Consider the following 18667-nt stretch of genomic DNA (forward strand, 5'->3'; position numbering starts at 1 on the left):
TCAAGCGAAGCTGAATATGTAACGTTGAGTGCTGCAGCATCGGAAGCAATATAGCTAGTCGGTTTTCTAGGCGACCTCGATGAGCTGAACATTGAACCAATCACCATATACGAAGACAACCGTGGATGCATTGGTATGACCAAGAACTTGGACATTAAACACCATTTTCTTCGGGATCATGTCGGTGCTGGTAAGCTATTGGTGGAGCTGATTGTTAGCAACAACCAGTTGGCTGACTTCTTCACTAAATCGTTGGACGTCGGACGCTTTGAGGAACTTCGGACGATGCTGGGACTATCCCAACGAGTGGGGGTGAAATCAAAGTAGTCGTTGGATTACCTGACCTGGTCACTCCTGTTTTTTTTCGCTGTCATTCCAATTCAAGAGCTCGATGTGAGCAATTCAAGTTTGGCTTTAATAGAACATTATTTTGTTCGTTAAGTCTCGGCCTGTTCATTATTGCCCCGTCCTGTCCACGTAGTTCCTTCAAATTTCCATTTAATTCCACTGCCTTATTTGCTTATCCTGACAGATACGCGTATTTCGTCTACAATGTGCAGACTTCTTCAGTGTCTTGTAATAATACTCGACTGAAGAAAACATCGCATTTTACCGAATATATATTAACCTAGGTATTCCACTAAGACGCCCACATTCATCAGGAGTAAGTACATTATATCGAGTTTTTTTCTTTCTGTACAATAGTTCAAAGCATTGTAATTCGTCTGGTTGTGCATAAGTTGGAGATCCTCAGAATAATACACGATCCATCTGAAGTGTTGAAAAAATATCCAAAGGACTTTACTAAAACCTTCGATCAGCCGGAGATCTTTTTAGTATTCCCTAGTCAACCTGTTGACTAGGGACAATATTTAAGGGAGAATGATATTTTATAATATTGAAGTCTTGAAAATATATCCAGAGATCTTCGATCAGCTGGAGTTCTTTCGAATTCCTGACCAACCTGCTTTTCTCAGCTTCTTCGAAGTTTTCTCACCTTCTTCGAAGTTTTCTCACCCAGTTCGAAGTTTTCTCATTTTCTTCAAAGTTTTTTCAGCTTCTTCGAAGTTCCCTAAACTTGTTCCATATTCCATAAGTTTTAATTCTACCGAGATCTTAGAAAATACATGAACTTCTGTCAAACTTCTGGGAAGATCCTGCACATTTTCTACGAAAATTTCAGAACATCTGGACCAGAGCTTAAAATTATTGACTGCACTGCACCAAGATGGGAAATGATAGGTGATCAGGAACTCACGGTCTCCCAGTGTTGGTGAGTTCTTTGCCGTTAATGTTCACGAAAAGTTCACTATTTTGCCATACAGAAATTCAAAACAAAAATTTTTATCTGCGGATTTGGACTGTTTTTGACCTGTTTCGTACAACCGGAAGGTGTATGCTGGTCACAAATGCAGTGTCAAACTGATTTCCTACTCAATTAATCAATCTTTGATGTGAATTTCGCTAATAAACACGAGGAGCATTTCTTATAGCAAACTTGCCATAACAAAATGGGCATGGTTCATTTAAGTAAACAAACTAACACTTTTTCCGACTGTGGCACCTCTCTTACTCGCCTGGGCCGAGACGCCTAATACATAGGTGCCACAGTCGGAAGAAGTGTTAGTTATGGCAAGTTTTGCTATAAGAAATGCTCCTCGTGTTTATTAGCGAAATTCTCATCAAAGCTAGATTAATTGCGTAGGAAATCAGTTTGGCACGGCATTTGTGACCAGCATAAACCTTCCGGTGGTATGAAACAGGTCCAAAACAGTCCAAATCCGCAGATTTTTGAATTTCTGTATAGCACAATAGTGAACTTTTCGTGAACATTAACGGCAAAGAACTCACCAACACTGGGAGACCGTGAGTTCCTGCCCACCTGTCATAAAACCGTCTTGCGCCTGGGCACTGCACTATTCAATCCATTGCTCTGTGCAGACCGTTTGTACCAAACGGTAAAGGACGAGGCAATGAAAGAACCAACAAAAACATTCAGTCACTCACGAGCAGGCGACGCACACCGCTTGCCTTCGCTCACACAGCATGTAATTGAGTCATTTTTCCATAGAAAATGCACGCTCAGTCATTCAAAACAAATATTGGGTACCATCACAGCAGAATAAACGTGTTGACTGAGCTACTTACTGAGTGCTCGGCTGTCAGTGACTCGTTTATCTCTGAATCATTCAGACTCTCACGAGGCCGTGAATGATGAGGCAGATGGCAGTTCATATTCACATCAAAATGACTCAATGAACCTGACTGCACACTGATCTGGATAGTTCCCTGAAATCAAATGAAGTAATAAGTTCACTGAAATTTTTTGAAGTATGTACTCTGACAAACTGCTACGAAGTTCCTTAAACTGATACGAAGTTCCTTAAACTGATACGAAGATCATTGAAGGACTAAGAAGTTTGCTGAAGTGCTTCTATGTAGTTTTCTAAACTTCTACGCGAATTGTTACTCTTCAAAAAAGTGTACCAAACTTCTAATAAGTCCCTTGAACTTTAACAAAGCTCCCAGCACTCATATGAAGTTTCTCTTAAGCTAAACTTGTGCAAAGTTCAATGATCTGATTTTTATCAAAGTTCTCTATCGAGAATTGGCCTTTTTCCGGGGGCACCGGAACATGTCCGGAAGGGCTAGTGTGACAGTGGACTCTCAATAAGGCCAATAAGGCCATTACCGGCCAAAATTTATCAAATCATGAAGTTTGATATGTCACATGATGGGTTTTGGTTCTTGTCGAGAATTGGCCGCTTCTCCGGGGGCCCTGGAACATGCCCGGGAGGACTAGTGTGACAGTTGACTCTCAAGAATTGTAAAATCATGAATTTTGATATGTCGCACGATAGGTTTTTGTTCTTGTTGAGAATTGGCCACTTCCCCGGGGGCAACAGGACATGTTCGGGAGGGCTAGTGTTACCATGGAATCTCAATAAGGCCATTACCGGCCAAGATTTGTAAAATCATGAAGTTTGATATGTCACACGATGGGTTTTGGTTCTTGTCGAGAAACGGCCACTTCCCCGGGGGCCCTGGAACATGCCCGGGAGGGCTAGTGTGACCGTTGACTCTCATTAAGGCCATTACTGGCCAAGATTTGCAAAATCATGAAGTTTGATATGCCGCACGATAAGTTTTTGTTATTGTTGAGAATTGGCCAGTTCCCCGGGGACCCTGGAACATGCCCGGGAGGGCTAGTGTGACCGTGGACTCTCAATAAGGCCTTTACCGGCCAATATTTGTAAAATCATGAAGTTTGATATGTCACGATGGGTTTTGGTTTTTGCCGAGAATTGGCCACTTCCCCGGGGGCACCGGAACATGCCCGGGCAGGCTAGTGTGAGCGTGGAACGTCAGTGTAGCTGCCATTGGTCCAATTACAACATTTGAGAGAAAAAACAAACGTGTGTATACTTATTACAGAACAGTAAAACCGTATGCCGACCAAAAGTGACCTCAACGGGAACCGGAATAACTCCGGAACCAAGTATTGATCCAAATGTTTTCAGATGGGTTCAAAATCTTCAATAGATTCCCGACGAAATGCAACTTGATGTGAAGAAAAAGATTGAGAAATTATGTTTTTACAGCTAATTGAATTTTGAAATCTATGCAAATTTAGACCTTAGGCACGCAAATGTTAAAGAATTTCTATGATTTCTGCGAAGTTTCCTGAACGTCTACAAAATTCATTGACCTATTCCAAGTCCATTATGTATCAACGAAGTAGCATTAAGTTAAAAGAATGTCCCAAACTTTTCTGAAGTTACCTGACATTAAACAAAGTTCTCTTAACTTCTAAGAAGTTCCCCAAATTTGTACAAAGTTCCCGCTTCTATGAAGTTTTCACGACTTTTTACAAACTTATCTTAAGTTAAGGAAGCTCTAAGAAGTTTTCCGAATTCAGGCGTAGTTTTCTGAAAATCTACGAAGTCCTTAAAGTTTTACGAAATTCCCTGGAGTTAAATAAAAGTACACTACGTTTATTGAAGTTCCCAGAATTTCTCTGGAATTCGCCAAACTTGCAGGTCTACAAAGTATTCTGAACTTCAACAAAATTAGCTGATTTCCTACAAAATTTGCTGCGTCTCTGGAAAATTTTCGGATGTTCCGCAAAGTTCCCTGAACTTTTTCAAAGTTTCCTAAAGTTCAACGAAGTTTCATGAAGATCTACGAGGTTCCTTGAAGTTCTATAGTAACGCAAGCTGGACCCACTCTACACTCCATGCGTTACGCAATTTATGTAGGTAGCCTTAGTGTTGTGGTGTGAAATTCCTGGGAAGTTTACGTTACAGTCGTCAATGCAATATTTGGAAACTTTAGTCCACTTAGAGAATATCGAAAGGTAAAGAAGCGCCTGTACATTTAAAATGTACTTCATTTGATTCAAAACTGCCGCAAACTGTGCACAGTTAGTAAGCTATACTTATGAAGATCCAGCTTTACAAATAATTCAAATAAATTCCTCAGCTCAACTTCCTCGCCCAATGTTAAAATCAATTAATTCGCCCATTTCTCCGAGCTGAAATTACAACCGCCTGGTATTTTCCCCCCAAGCTAGAAATTGCATCATACCGGTTGATCACAGCGCTCTTGTAGTGCAACTCGTCTTAATGCATCTAATTACAGGACGTCAAAGTCTGCAGAAGGAGGTTGAAAACCTCTTGCTAATGTTTCCTGCAGGTGTGAAAAACCGCGCTATGCTCCTCACACTCTGCTTTACAATAATACAATGCAGCTCTGGTATGGTGGTATGGCAAACTGAACTAACTGAATCAACGTACCAAAGTGGCAGCGGGAAAAAGTGCATCATCGGCGGTGGTACAGCAAATCACTACAACCCACACCACCAGTCAACATATGCATCATGCAATCAAAATCCGCGGCGTCGGCGGCGGTGGTGGCTTAACACGAGTGTTACATGTGCGCAAGCATCTGCTGCTTAAATTTATCGCAATTTCAGTCAAAACACGGTGCTCATGCACCGTCTTCCCGCGCCCCATCGGACAGTGAGGTGGGTCTTTGGGGGAACTCCTTGCGACTCGAAAGAAAAGCACGCGTAAAGTGAAAGTAAATACTCCACACCACTACCTGTAGATGCAACGTGTGCGCGAGAGAAGCGAAGGCGTCGTCATCCACCGACGTCATCGTCATCATCATCATCATCATCATCATCAATGGGGGTCGGATTGGGTCCAGGCCATTTCTCTTTCATTCCATTGCTGGCGGTTGGCGGGTCGGACGGCGGAGCTGGCGGAAAAAGTTTGGCGAAACATATGCGCGAATTTCTTTGGGCCAACACGGCGACGACGACGACGACGATCGTATTCCGTTTGGTTAGGAGGTGAATAGTTGCGAAGCTTCGATTTGAGGGGCCGGCGAGCAGCCGTCGTCCGTTGATTGGGAATTGCTTAATTTTTTTGTATCTATTTACCTAGCAGAATAGAGATGAGTCAGCACAAATTGGGTTGGCGGAAGATGACAGGGAGGATTGTTCGCTAGATGCGGATGTTGGTAATTAGGTGATGGTGATGCTTTTGTTAGCGGGTTCGCATAGGTAGGTACATATATGCAGTTAGTATGTTTACTTCCGGGGATCGCTGTTGCGTGATGTCGGAGATTGGTCGACCGATAAATCGGGGATTGGTCGCGACGCTTAACGTTACGGAGTACCGTTGGGATGACCGTTTGGCCGATTTCACGCGTTTGTGATTTTGTCAGTGCATGTTGCGAGAATGTTATTCAAATATCAATAGGTAGGTAAATAGAGGGTAGGGTAAATGTACCACATATGCCTATACGATCCTATTACGGGTGGTTCCAATCAGAACGTCAATTTATAATATTTTTAGATGTTAACTGTTAATTATTCATCTTAATAAAAAAATATAAATGTCTTGAAATTCATGCTCAATGCTTATAATTAACCAGTTTGATTAATTTTCAACGCTCTGGATCCAATTATGGCCTAAGGCATTCCCATAGGCCGTAATTGTAACTTACCATAATAAGAGCGTATAGGTACATCCACCCTATAAGGGTATAGAAATGACTGATTAGTGATCATGAACTCAAATAGCTAAAGTGGTTGTCGAATAAACTTTAATTCAAGATAACATATCTCAAGAATCACCAAATATCTTACAGATATTTAGGCTTGAAGATATATGGCTTATAAAAACAATATCCAAATTTAATTCTGGAATGAAATAATTTATGATTTATTCCGAAAAAAAATAACTGCAACTAATTTTATAGGATTCTAGCTGACTATGTACATAGAAAAAAATCTGAATTTTAACTATCGCGTAAAATCTCCCTTCGTTTAATTTTGAGCTACACTTGGCATAAACAGTGAAATCGTTTACAAGCTTGCATACAATATTGCTAATTTATGCGATATTGCGCTTAAATTTACACGAAATATCGTGTAAATTTATGCCAAGTCTGGCGTTAATTTTATGAGCGCTATATTTCGCAGAAATTTACATGAATTTTTCGAACGGTGTAGAAGCTCAGTGAACCTCGTAGCAATCTAGTAAACTTTATAAAAAAGCAAATAATTTTTAGAACTTCATGAAACTTTGTAGACATTTAACGAAATTTAAAGAAATTAGTAGAATTTTGGTTAATTTTGGGCTGCTTAAAACTTTGGCAACTTTGGAGATGTTCAAGGGAAACCGTAGAAGAGAAGTCAATATAAATTAAGAGAGCTTCGTAATTATTCTGAAAAAATTCCTAGAAGTAGGATACTTGTTCAAGTTTGAGAATTTTGTTTTATTGCATTTAAATTTTATTAAAATTCAGGAGCCTTTTTTAGCCTTAGGGTTCTTCTTTGAATATTAGCCTTAAGTTAGACTTAGTTAGACTTGGTTTAAGGAATTCCATAGACGTTCAAAATTTTGCATAGAGGTTTTGTTAAAAGTTCAGCGAACTTTGTAGAGTTGGTTGGAAATGCTATCTAACATGAAGCTTTAGTGTGATAATTTATTAGCTAGAGAATGGTCTTAGAAGAGGGTAGAAGAAGTTGAAAATGAGCGAAGGGCCATTAATGCGACAGCGCAAGTCAAACGCACACTCTTTGCCTAACCCGTACGATGTACATGGAGATTTGAAGTATGACTTCAAATCTACACGCAAAAAGTGTGCGCCTGACTTTGTTCAAATACTGCCTGCGGCTGTGGAATAGTTCTAGCGACGTTTCATCACTACCTAAAGCCCCACGTTGCCGAGAGCATTTCCGGTCGATGGTGTGTTATAATGCAATTATTCTTTACCCAACTATTGTGTTGTTCCTCTTGTCATGACCTACGTAGTCATCTCAGAGAGAAAGCAGTAGGGTCATAGAGGTAACTCTAAGACTAGTAGGTCCAGAAGTAACGTGCTCAACTTTTTGGCTCAGCTCTGGTACTATCTTCGGTCCCAAGCTAATCGATTCACCCCTCGAAACATAGGAAAATCAAATCAGCCCTAATTTTATCTGTCAAACTTTCATAGCGGATCAAAACAAACATAGTGTAGTACTGGAATTTATAGTAGAATGGGATACGTTAATCGATTTGCTTGGGACCAATAGGCTAGTCAAGAAGTGAGCCAATTTAAAATCGTTAGTTTCGTATTGATTGTTGGTAGGATGGTTGTTGCGTGCTGTACTATAATCAGTATTGTTGACGGCTACTCCCGCATTGAGTTGTTACATTCAAAGTGTTTTTATGTTACTTCATACGCAAAGTTTGCAATTTTGCAGAGATGTTTGTAAATGCTATCTAACGTGAAGCTTTGTAGAAGTTAAGCGAATTTAGTAGAAATTCGAAGAATTGTGCAAATCTTCATAGAAGAGCATGGAAATTCACAGAAGTTCGGTCAACATTATAGAGCCTCAGCAATCGCTTAATTAGACGCTTAAGTAATACTGTAAAAGCTTTAGAAACTTCTAAGAACTTCAGGGTATTTTTGAACGCCTTGGAAGTTTTGGGAACTTTGTTTCACCCAAATAAAATTCGTTGAATGGGTAAGGGACTTCCGGGAAGTATGGAATTGGTCATGGATGGTCTGTGATCTTGGTCAAATTAAGAAAGCTAGTTAAACAAAAATGGGCCCTTCTTTAGCTCAGCCAGTAAAGGTACAGCTATACGATTCCCGGTTCGGTCTAGGAATTTTTCGGGTTGTAAAATTTCTCGACTTCCCGTGGCATATAGTATGATAGTACTTACTACACAATTATACTAATGCATAAATGATACAAGCATCGAACGCTGTCAATTAATAACAGTGAAAGTGCATCTAGAACATTAAGTTGAGAGCACGTAATAAGGTAATATGCAATATGCAATAAGCTTGAAATGCGAAGAAGAACAAGACAAAAAGAAAACAAATAATGGACCATGGAAGAAGTTCAGGGAACAATGTATGAGTTATAGGAAATACGTACAAGTTTAGAAATCTTGGTAGACATTGAGTTGTAGTTTGTGAAAGCTATGGACAAATCGTGGAAGTTCAGGGTACTTCGTAGTAATGGACACAACTTTCCAGGATATCGCAAAACTTCTCACAAATTCACGAAAATTCATAGAGGGTCACTGAACTTCAGATAAGGTCAGTGAATTGGAAAGAAGATTATGGAGCTTTGTTTGAGTTCATTGAACTGAGTTTAAGTTTAAGAAACTTTGTGGAAGTACAGGAACCTTTATAGGAGTTCAGGAAACTTTGGCGAATTTTAGAAAACATTTTTGACATTCACGGGTTTTCAATAAGATTTAACTTAGGTGGCTGAATGTTTTTAGAACTCTTGAAAAATTAAATGGCAGAAGTATTATTCTGAAGATCTTTTCAAAATATTAAACATCGTTTATCAGATATTCATTTTAAATCAGGAAGTAAATTGATCCGGAGATTTTCAACTGTTCAAACATTTAAATTACGTGATCAGATATTATCATAGGAATACTTTTGAAAGATCGCAGCTGATCATACATTTTAATACAGTGGAACGTTTTTCAAGATTCTGAAATTCTTTTCAAACGTTTAAATGTCGTACTCTGATATTCGCCCAAGACGGCCGGTTGATCTTGGAGGTACGACCATCTGATCGAGGATTTTAATTAATCCTTTGGATATTCAGAGTTGGTTGGAAATGCCATCTTTGGAAATGTTTAAAGGCTTTAGGTTGAACAAGTCTTATTGTTGAATTCTTCACCTGTTCAAAGATTCAAATGAAGTCCCTTAGATATTCTCCCAGAATGGCACGTTGATTATGAAGTATTTAAATGGTCTGCAGCTAACTATTAAGCATTATCCTGTAAAAAACTGATTTTGGTAACATTATTCATAATCAAAATGTTCAAGGCAGAGCATAAAATATGAAATCAAAATATGTATTTCAATAGCAACAATTATCTCCTGTCTGCTTAGTATTTTAATAAAATCGTCTGAAGTCTTCTTCAGTTTCACCGTGTCTTCAAACGTCTTCATAAATCATAATTTTTTCAAAAAATCTGCGGGAAAAATAAATAATTGAACCTGGGGGCAACCCTAGGTCTGAGGTGGACCAGACCCCCTTTGGCTCCCCGCCTGGAAGAGTTGGAATATGAATAAATGGAGCTGCTGTATCGTTCTAAAAAAAAAACGCGTAAGCTCGACAAGAAATTCGACGCATCCCGCAACGGCTATGTGCCGTGAGGCGAGATGTGTCAGTAGACAGGATAAGAATGAAGTTGTTTCGTCGGAAGAACGGAAGGTGATCGAAGAATGGAAGTAGCACTATGATCAACATCTGAAAGGCGTAGATACAGCAGGAGGAATGGGTTCATTGTACGGCAGACGAGGGAGACATGTCAACTCCCATGGTTAGGGATGCTATCAAGCAGTGAACAACAAAGCAGCTGGGAAGGATGATATCGGAGCGGAACTTATTAAAATGGGCCCGGATAAGCTGGCTACCCGAGCAAAGCTGAACATCAAATTGAAATCAAAATTTGCTGTTATGATGTAACTTATTTTGAATACTCCAGTTGATCTCATTTTGGTTGACTTAACAAGAGCAAAATTTTACACTGTTGAAGCAAACGGAAAACTAATCCTGCTTTCAATAAAATCAATTTGATTACTGATTTTGCATTCATAATGTTTAACTGAATACGGGCCTAGAGTAAATGGTTACCATTCATGTTTCTCAAGCTGAAAGACTTAGGCTCCAATCTCACCGCGGGCAAGTCACGAATGACCTAAAATGTGTTAAACAAATCAGATAAACGATAATCATTAGTTCAACGACAGATGAATTTCAATTAAATTTTAAACAAGACGTAAACAGCAGAACTTCAAGTTAAGTTGCTTTCATTTAAAACGTCTTGACTGCATAATGAAAGCACAATATGATATCAGACTTATGTCGCAACATTTGAAATCAAAATGAGTTTTCATTATGATAGGAACTGCACACTTTAATATCGATTTGCTTTTATTTTGTTAACCGACTTTGCTCGGGTACTTGACTGTACCAGCTGATAGTCAGGATCTTGGATACAGAACAACTACCGGAAGATTGTAAAGAGTGAGCCCCATATAAAAAAGGGTGACATGTTAGATTGTAAGAACTACCCAGCTATCAATGCAGCTCAACGCAGCCTTCAAAGTGCTTTCTCAGATCATCTTTCACCGTCTATTGCCGCTAGCAAGCAGATTTTTCGGAAGTTATCAAGCCGATTTGTGGACGGGCACTTGACAACTGACCAAATCCTTACGTTGCGGCAGATCCACCAAAAAGGTCGCAAATCTCAAGTCCCTACCTATTCATAGATTTCAAGGCCGCTAACGATTCTATTGATGGGGAAGAGCTATGGAAGATTTTGGACTAGGACGACCAGGATTTACCATGCGGGGCACGATCTTCAATATATATATCCAGCCAGTTCACCTGCTTCGCTGACGACGTGGACATTGTCGGAAGAACGATCCAGGCGGTGGCAGAGCAGTACGCCAGGCTGAAACGTGAAGCTGAAAAGGTGAATACGTCGAAGACTAAGTATCTGTTGGCTGGAGGGACCGAGCCCGATAGAGTTCGCTTTGGCAGACGGGTGTGGTCATCAACGGAGATGAGTTCGAGGTGGTGGATAAATTTGTGTACCTTGGATCATTGGTGACGTCGGATAACTGCAGCAGAGTTATTCGGAGGCGCATTATTGCCGGAAGCCGTGCTTTCCACGTTTGCCCCCCCCCCCTTAGGTCAGTTGGTAAAGGTACAGCTACAAAGTAAGAACATGTTTAAGGCGGTTGGATTCATTCCCGGTCCTGGGATTTTTTCGGGTTGGTATATGTCTCGACTTTTCTGGGCATAGAGTATGATTTTACTTGCCACACAATTATGCTAATGCAAAAATGGTACAGGCATCGACAGCTCTCAATTAATAACTGTGGAAGTGCATCTAGAACAATGAGAGCACGCAATAATCTAATATGTGATAAGTAATAAGCTTTAAATGCGAAAAAGAAGAAGAAGAAGAAGCGCTTACTACGAACTCCACAAGACCTCGAGGTCTGGTAATCTTCACCCCCTACTAAGTGTACCATGTACAAGGCGCTACGGGCACGAGACTCGGACAATGCTCGAGGAGATTCTGCAAGCACTGGATGTTTTCGAACGACGTGTGTTTAGGACCATCATTCGCGGGGTAGAGTAAGGTGGGGCAAATTTCTCAAAACTCAAAGCATTTGGAATCAAACTAATTCCATACACAGGATCCCTCATTCAAGGTTTACAATTTTCTCTTTCTCTTGAGAGTACTTTTGATGAGTTTTAAGTCCATCCCAAGCTAGAACAATTATTTGCGGAAGAGTGTTCAAGACGTACATTTGCCGCACTATTTTAGGTACATAGTGAAGTTTCTATACTTACAAAGTTCAATCTTTTGACGGATTGAGTGTCGGAGATTGTGAGTAAGCTGAAGGATGTCTCGCTGGATACACCCAAGACTGGACGGGTGGTAGCTGGTGGCCGTGAACGGTTCCTGGGGAAAGCTCTAGATGCGACTCTCCTCCCAGATGACGATGGCAATACAGGAAGTATTACAACAAAGGTAATTGCTATTAGATATTTTGCAAACAGTGACAGATAGCGGACATGAAGAACCAGTGGAGGTGTTTATCCTAGACAAATGGTAAGTTACAAATTCGCTTTTGTCGTTGTCGTAATCGCCATCGTAGTCGTAGACAGTACCGTTAGTATATTTAAAATTAACCATCAACTGCTGAAAATATGATTTATCGCGTAATTCTGTTGTTCATTACACGCCAAGTGAAATTTGAGAACGTAATTTCATTTGAATAGCTTGTTTAACCAAGTCTTAAACAATCGTCACGTCGGTCATAGCTTGTTATGATTGCCTGAACCATGCGTAAAGAGAAAATCGAAACATTGAACGTCGCGTGAAAGTGGATCTTAGTGAAGGCCTAAGTACTCTTTCGTAGCTTTTAGTTTTAGGATTTCAAAGATCGTCGGTTGCGGTGGATTGCTTACTGAGGAGAAAATCGCTGTCTCAGATCCTTTCATATTAAAAATGCATGGTAAGATCGCTTGTTTATCGTGTATTTTGTAAAACTTTTCGCTGTCGTCGGTGCCGGGTTTGAATAGATGTAAAAACTTGAGTAACGCTATAATGTGATATGAGGGGCTCGGTGGCCTTAGAGCAACCGGTTTTGCTTCATGAGTCTAATCTCAAACCCATCCACATTCAAGATTCGTCAATGGTTTTATTTGTTATCATGACTACTTGGTAATAACAGCAACTCGATGATTAAAAAGGAGCTCGTCTGCCTAGTGGCAAACGTTTTTGCTTACTGAGCAGAAGACCGTGGGTTCAATCCCAAGCTCCTTCGCGATATATGATTGTTAGGACATCAATTCAGCTTATCGTTTACCAAAACGAACCCTGCTGCAAACCCAACCCTCTTATCCAACATCCCAGTGATTCCTCGTGGAAGTGCAGAGGTGTTCTCGGCTTCCATCAAAGCGAGTGTCACGTCAACACATTCCTACCCCTTCCTTTCTTGACCTGTGTTCGGGCGCGGCCGGCGCTAATACTGCCTAGTTTGAGATCATCAGTTTTAACACATTGAGAATGATTGCTAGTCCCAAGCATCGTCTATTGGTTCTCTGTGTAATTACAGCTGGTCTGGCAATAACAGAGTAGCAACCGTAGGCGGTCAATCATGCTCATGCTCATGCTCATGCTTACAAAGTTCAATCTTTTGACGTAAAGTTGCAGTAGTTTTAAGGAGAGAACACAATCAAATTTATTCTATCAGTTATTCGCCTTGATACATGGGTGGCACTTACACTATGAAGAGCTTTGAGTGGGTTGGTTTATTTCCTTTAAATTCCGTTATAATTGCTTATATTTTGAAAGATACGCTTATTTCGTTTACTACTTGCAGACTTCATCAGTGCCAAGTACTCAACACCAACTTGGCACTGATGAAGTCTGCAAGTAGTAGACGAAATACGCGTATCTGTCTAAAGATAAACAATTACAACGGAATTTAAAGGAAATAAACCAACCCACTCAAAGTTCTTCATAAAGGGATTCCGTTAAGAGGTTCGACAAATTTAAAGGATTTACACTATTTTGAATTGCTTCCCGAAAAGGTTTAAACTATCATCGTTCTTCATTATGACTCTTTAAACAAATTTCAGAATTATTCTACATGCTTCCTCAAAAAAGTTTTGCATAGTTTCTCGATTTTCAGTTTAATTCGCTCAACTTGTTCGAAGATCGCTGAACGACTATAAAATTCACTGCCCTTCTATGAGGCTTTCCGAAATTTTAAGAGTTGGGTTTATATTCTGTTCTTGGAAATTCTATTAAAAAAAATGAAATTCTATGCAATTCCCTAAACTTTCATATTTTTTTAAACTGCTAAAGCCCGAAGAAGGTCTGGAAGTTTAATATAGTTTCCTGCAATAAAACAATGTTTCATTAACTTCATTGAAGTTTCCTAAACTTGTACATGTTCCCCATGAAGCTCTCCGAATTTATATTAGATTCCAAGCATTTCTACGACTTCATTTGAACATCGCCAAAACCACTGAAGTTTAAGGAAACTCAATGAAGGTCAAGAAAAATTACAAAACTTTAACAAGCTTCCCCAAATTTGTACAAATTTCTATAAAGTTTCATGAAGTCCTACTAAACAATCTGCATATCTACGACGTTCACTCGACTTTTATGAAGCTCGCTAAGCTTTTACAATAATGGCTGAGCCCCTATAAAGTTTGTTGCCCTTCTTGAAGTTCTTGAAGTTCTAAAAATATTATAAGGTGCTATGAAATTTCTGAAGATGAGCTTTTTTGCAGTTATATAACATTCCCTAAACTTTTAAAATGTTTCCCAACAATTCGCAGAGCTTCCTGAAATCAATCTCTTAAGTCATAGCTTCTGTTCGAATTTTCATTGATTTCTAAGAAGGTTCGTGAAGTTCTGTAAAAACTTAGTTTACAAAATGTGAAAGAGTGTACATATTTCATGTAGAAGTGAAGACATTTTTTCGATCCCGCTATACTATCGATGGTTTATGGTTTATATCTTGTCAGCTAGGGCGATGCATCATGGAGTTTTTTTTGTATTATGGTTTACATATTTTCCAAATATCTGAAAAAAAAACAATTTTCTTGTTTTCCGTCTGTTTAAAAAGGCACTCAAACAATCACTTAATAAATGTATTCACAAATCTAATATTGTTTTCCTATTGCTTATGATATTTATGATTGTATACTTATTCAAAGTTTCTTATTTCCTGATTTGAATTGTTGGAGATTCACGCATAGTTTTCTATATTCATCGAGTATTACCCACGAGATGAACTAGCCTACTGCTAAAAATCTAAAAATTAAAGTAAAACAATCGAGTTTTAGCAAAGTAACCTCAAAACAAAAATCTGTGAACAAAAATAGTGCAAATGCAATAATTCTCGTTAAACACATTACTGACGAATTGACTCTAGGATCTCCAGTACTTGTTTAAAAATAAATAAAATTTTAAAAACATTGATTGCTGTAAAAACATTTAGGATATACTTCAATTAACTATCAAAGCTACCCCGTTCTACGGTACTTCTAAAATCATCTGCAAGAAAAACCCTATCATGACCTGAAATAAAATGACTCCTTCACTATTGGATTGTTCTTGTTATACGCCCCCAAAGTTGGCGCAAATGTTATAATTTACCATCCTGAAATACACTTTTACCCATAATTTGCACCACCATTTTTTGTGATTTGTTGGGGGAAAGTCTGGGTCTAAAAAGCCTTCCAAACAATTAGTTTTATTTTGTACAATCGTCCAAATCCCCAAAACGAATTTTTGCCTTACCTTACTCTATGTGAAAAAGGCGTATAGACGGATGGATTTGACTCGAGAAAAAGTGACACAAGCTGCTGGCAATGTTTACTAATCATGAACACTAAATGTTCATTATTAATCGTTCATGAACTTTAAGTGCTCATGATTAGTAAGCATTACCCGCAGCTGCGGACTACCTTTTTTCTCGAGTGAGTGAACTCAAACCCATACTCTATCGAGGAGAAGCATCAACCACGAGCTGAACTAAAGCTGGAAGGATACAATGGGTGGGACACGTTGTAAGAATGCCGGACAACATTCCCGAAAAAAAAATGTGTTTGCCTCGAATCCATCCGGTACAAGACGCAAAGGAGCACAGCGAGCTAGGTGTTTGGACCAAGTGAAGCAAGATCTAAGAAGTGTAGCACGCTCGAGAATGATGAGGTAAAGTAAAGGTAAGCAAAGTAAGTAAATTTACGGTTACAAGCGTATCACTTTAGATTTAGGAGGGATTATGTCGGTCGCGAAAACCAAATTCCCTAGCACAGCTCAAGTAATAGATCAAGACATTCGAATCATGATTTTAAATTTCTTTTAGAAAATGACCAATCGAAAATGCTGACGCTGCAGTACTACCAACAATCAATACGAAACTAACGATTTTAAATTGGCTCACTACTTGACTAGCCTATTGGTCCCAAGCAAACGATTAACGTATCCCATTCTAGTCGAAATTCTAGTACTACGCTATGTTTGTTTTGATTCGCTATGAAAGTTTGACAGATGAAATGAGGGGTTATTTGTTTTTCCTATGTTTCGAGGGGTGAATCGATTAGCTCGGGACCGAAGAGAGTACCAGAGCTGAGCCAAAAAGTTGAGCACGTTATTTCGGGACCTTCTAGTCTTAGATTTCCCTCTATGGTACTACATCGAGTAGATATACAATTTCTCGAATTTCTGGACATGGGTGAAGTGCATCGCAAAATATTATTTGCAGTGTACGATGCTTGCATTCACAATCTTCTACACAAGTTGCTCGCTAGATATCACAGTAATCAAGTACCAGAGTTCTTCACATCCACACCTCGTACAGTGCAATTCCTCACACTGCCGGTCTGCCAAAGGCAAAGTAGCAAATCCAGCACTAGCTCACTATTTAGCTAAACACTTCACAACAACTTCATCGAAGGACAGCTCTTTCAAAAACACTGCTGCTGGTGCCAGCTTGCATATCTAAAGGTAGTCGGGACCGGCCCGGCTGAGCTAGTGTCAAATTGAAATTTACATTCAACGGTAGTCTTCAGCGGTGCGTTGTGAGAAATTATACTTTTTTTTGTAGGTCGGACACAACACAAAATAAATTGGGTGTTGCCGAAGAAGCACTTTTGAATTTTCACTTTGTTTTCTTCGAATGATCAATATTTCACAGGTTCATCTAATAGTTTTACGCGGCTGGATGATGGAAACAGGTATTTCCCTTCATTGTAGTGCACCGATGTCTGCCTGCAGTGCTGTTCGAAATGGTGGCGATGAAGAAAGAAACAACCGTTCATACAAAACGATCACCATCGATTGCGACGCGCCGGAGAAAGAGGTGAAATTCCTGCTTCATTTTTCTTATGTTTTGCTGCTTTTGTCGGTTGTTGTTGTTGTTGTTGTTGTTATCTTTCACCAAACTCTCAACTTCAATAAGCTCGTTTAGTTATTCAACTCTCTACTTAGGATTTCGTTTTGCACTCACTTCACTTGCCCAGTGTTCGATAAAAAATTGCATTTTTCGTACATACGGGTGGGTAAACGAGCCTATTGGAAACCGTTTTTCATAATTCACCTTTTCTTCTTTTTCTTCTGTTTTGCCGGTTCGCCATGTGGTTGTAACTACACGGTTTTGTATTTTCCTTTTCTTTCCGATAAAGCAGAGTTGTAAATTTTCATTTTTCTTCTTAATGCTTTTTTGTTCACCTTCGCAACCTATGTGCATATCCAATTATCCGGTGGATTAATTCGTTTCGTTGTGGGAAAATCAAGCCGTCAATGCATCACACCCTTCTTCGAAAAGACTGCCTCGCATGTAGTACCCTGTATCGAGTTTTATGGAACCGTTGAAGAGCGGTTACGCACTTAGGCAGATTATCTCAGACGGGCAGAGATCATTGGCACCATTTGTGAGTCGACACTTGAAGATAATCACTCAAGACACGCTGGCAGAAGGTGCCAGCTTCTTTGTTTGCGCACTTACACTTCTGCTGATACTCCTCAACGGCTCCGGGAATCGTTCTATGAACTCTCAATTATCACCTAACAACAGCAATAGTAGCTACGTGAGTCCAGTGGCCGATAGCGAACCTATTTCTTTGTTTCCCTATGGACACGTCTGAAAATTGCAACGACCTGAATTGAAGACAGAAAACGATCACAACAATTTGCGCGTCGCGATGTGACACTAATCCACCATTCACACAAATGTGCCTCCACAGAGATCTTATCTTACGCGCAAAAGCATGTACCGGGCCCCCAGACAGTGGCGTTTCTTTTTCTTCCAATCACCCGATGAACTACTCCGCTTTCGAGCGCCGGCCACAATCCACAATGCTCTTCCCAGAGGTTGTAGATCAAGTTTCGGTCACGCGCTCGCTCAATCTTACCGCACAGCTGTTTTCTCCCGATTCCGGATTTGATAACGATAGAAAATTAATCCATACCTACACTGTAAATAGCACACAATCTGCGTGTTGTTGCAGCCAATTCCTTATAGAGCTTTCAAGAGTGAAACGACGATCGAAAGATCGCGCACACGCGTCCGCGTTTACAATGGTACGATCGCGCGGATGATGCACAGAGGGGGGGAGACGTCGTCCGCTTGGATCCGCGGTCAACACTCAACTGATCGCGACGGCTGCAGAATCGAGACCATGAGGCGAGCTACTTCGCCTTCTTCAAGGGGACCGATCGAGTGGACTTTGCCGGAGCACATGACGACGGTTGATGGATTTCGCGCGCTCGCTTTTGGTTGGCTCTCGCTGCCTTGCTGGCTGGCTGGTTGGCTGGTTGGTTGGCTCGCGGGTGGTGATGTGAGCTCCAGCTCCAGAGGTACGGTGGAGAAAGAATGAGAGACTCGAAGAGACTCGAAAAGGGGAGATAAAGTGGGGGTGTTCATGTTTCTAAGGGTGGTCGATATTTAGAGTCTAGCTGAGTTTGGAATGCTCTAGACGTAGAGTTTACTGAAATTATGGAATATAATTTGAAGAATATGTTTTGGAAGGCTTAAGGGCCAATCTGCAATGTTTCAAGGGTGTTTTCGATTGCTTGTCAAAAATTAA

The 18667-nt window shown here is 40.1% G+C and overlaps 1 protein-coding gene across 3 annotated transcripts in view; it reads right to left on the bottom strand.

Moving 5' to 3' along the window:
• Window positions 1-18187, bottom strand: part of LOC135706311 (sphingomyelin phosphodiesterase) — a 63013-nt gene extending 44826 nt beyond the window's left edge. The window contains exon 1 of one of the 3 annotated variants that reach the window (XM_065227909.1): window positions 18054-18183. The gene's annotated coding sequence lies outside the window, so the exon portion shown is untranslated. Of the gene's footprint in view, window positions 1-18053 lie in introns of all 3 variants that reach the window. The other 2 variants (XM_065227908.1, XM_065227910.1) reach the window with 2 other exon arrangements.
• Window positions 18188-18667: the final 480 nt, after the last annotated feature.

The sequence above is a fragment of the Ochlerotatus camptorhynchus genome, unplaced genomic scaffold, assembly GCF_037179485.1.
Source record: "Ochlerotatus camptorhynchus isolate MF236.1 unplaced genomic scaffold, CSIRO-AGI_Acam_v1.1 ptg000277l, whole genome shotgun sequence".
Classification (NCBI taxonomy): domain Eukaryota; kingdom Metazoa; phylum Arthropoda; class Insecta; order Diptera; family Culicidae; genus Ochlerotatus; species Ochlerotatus camptorhynchus.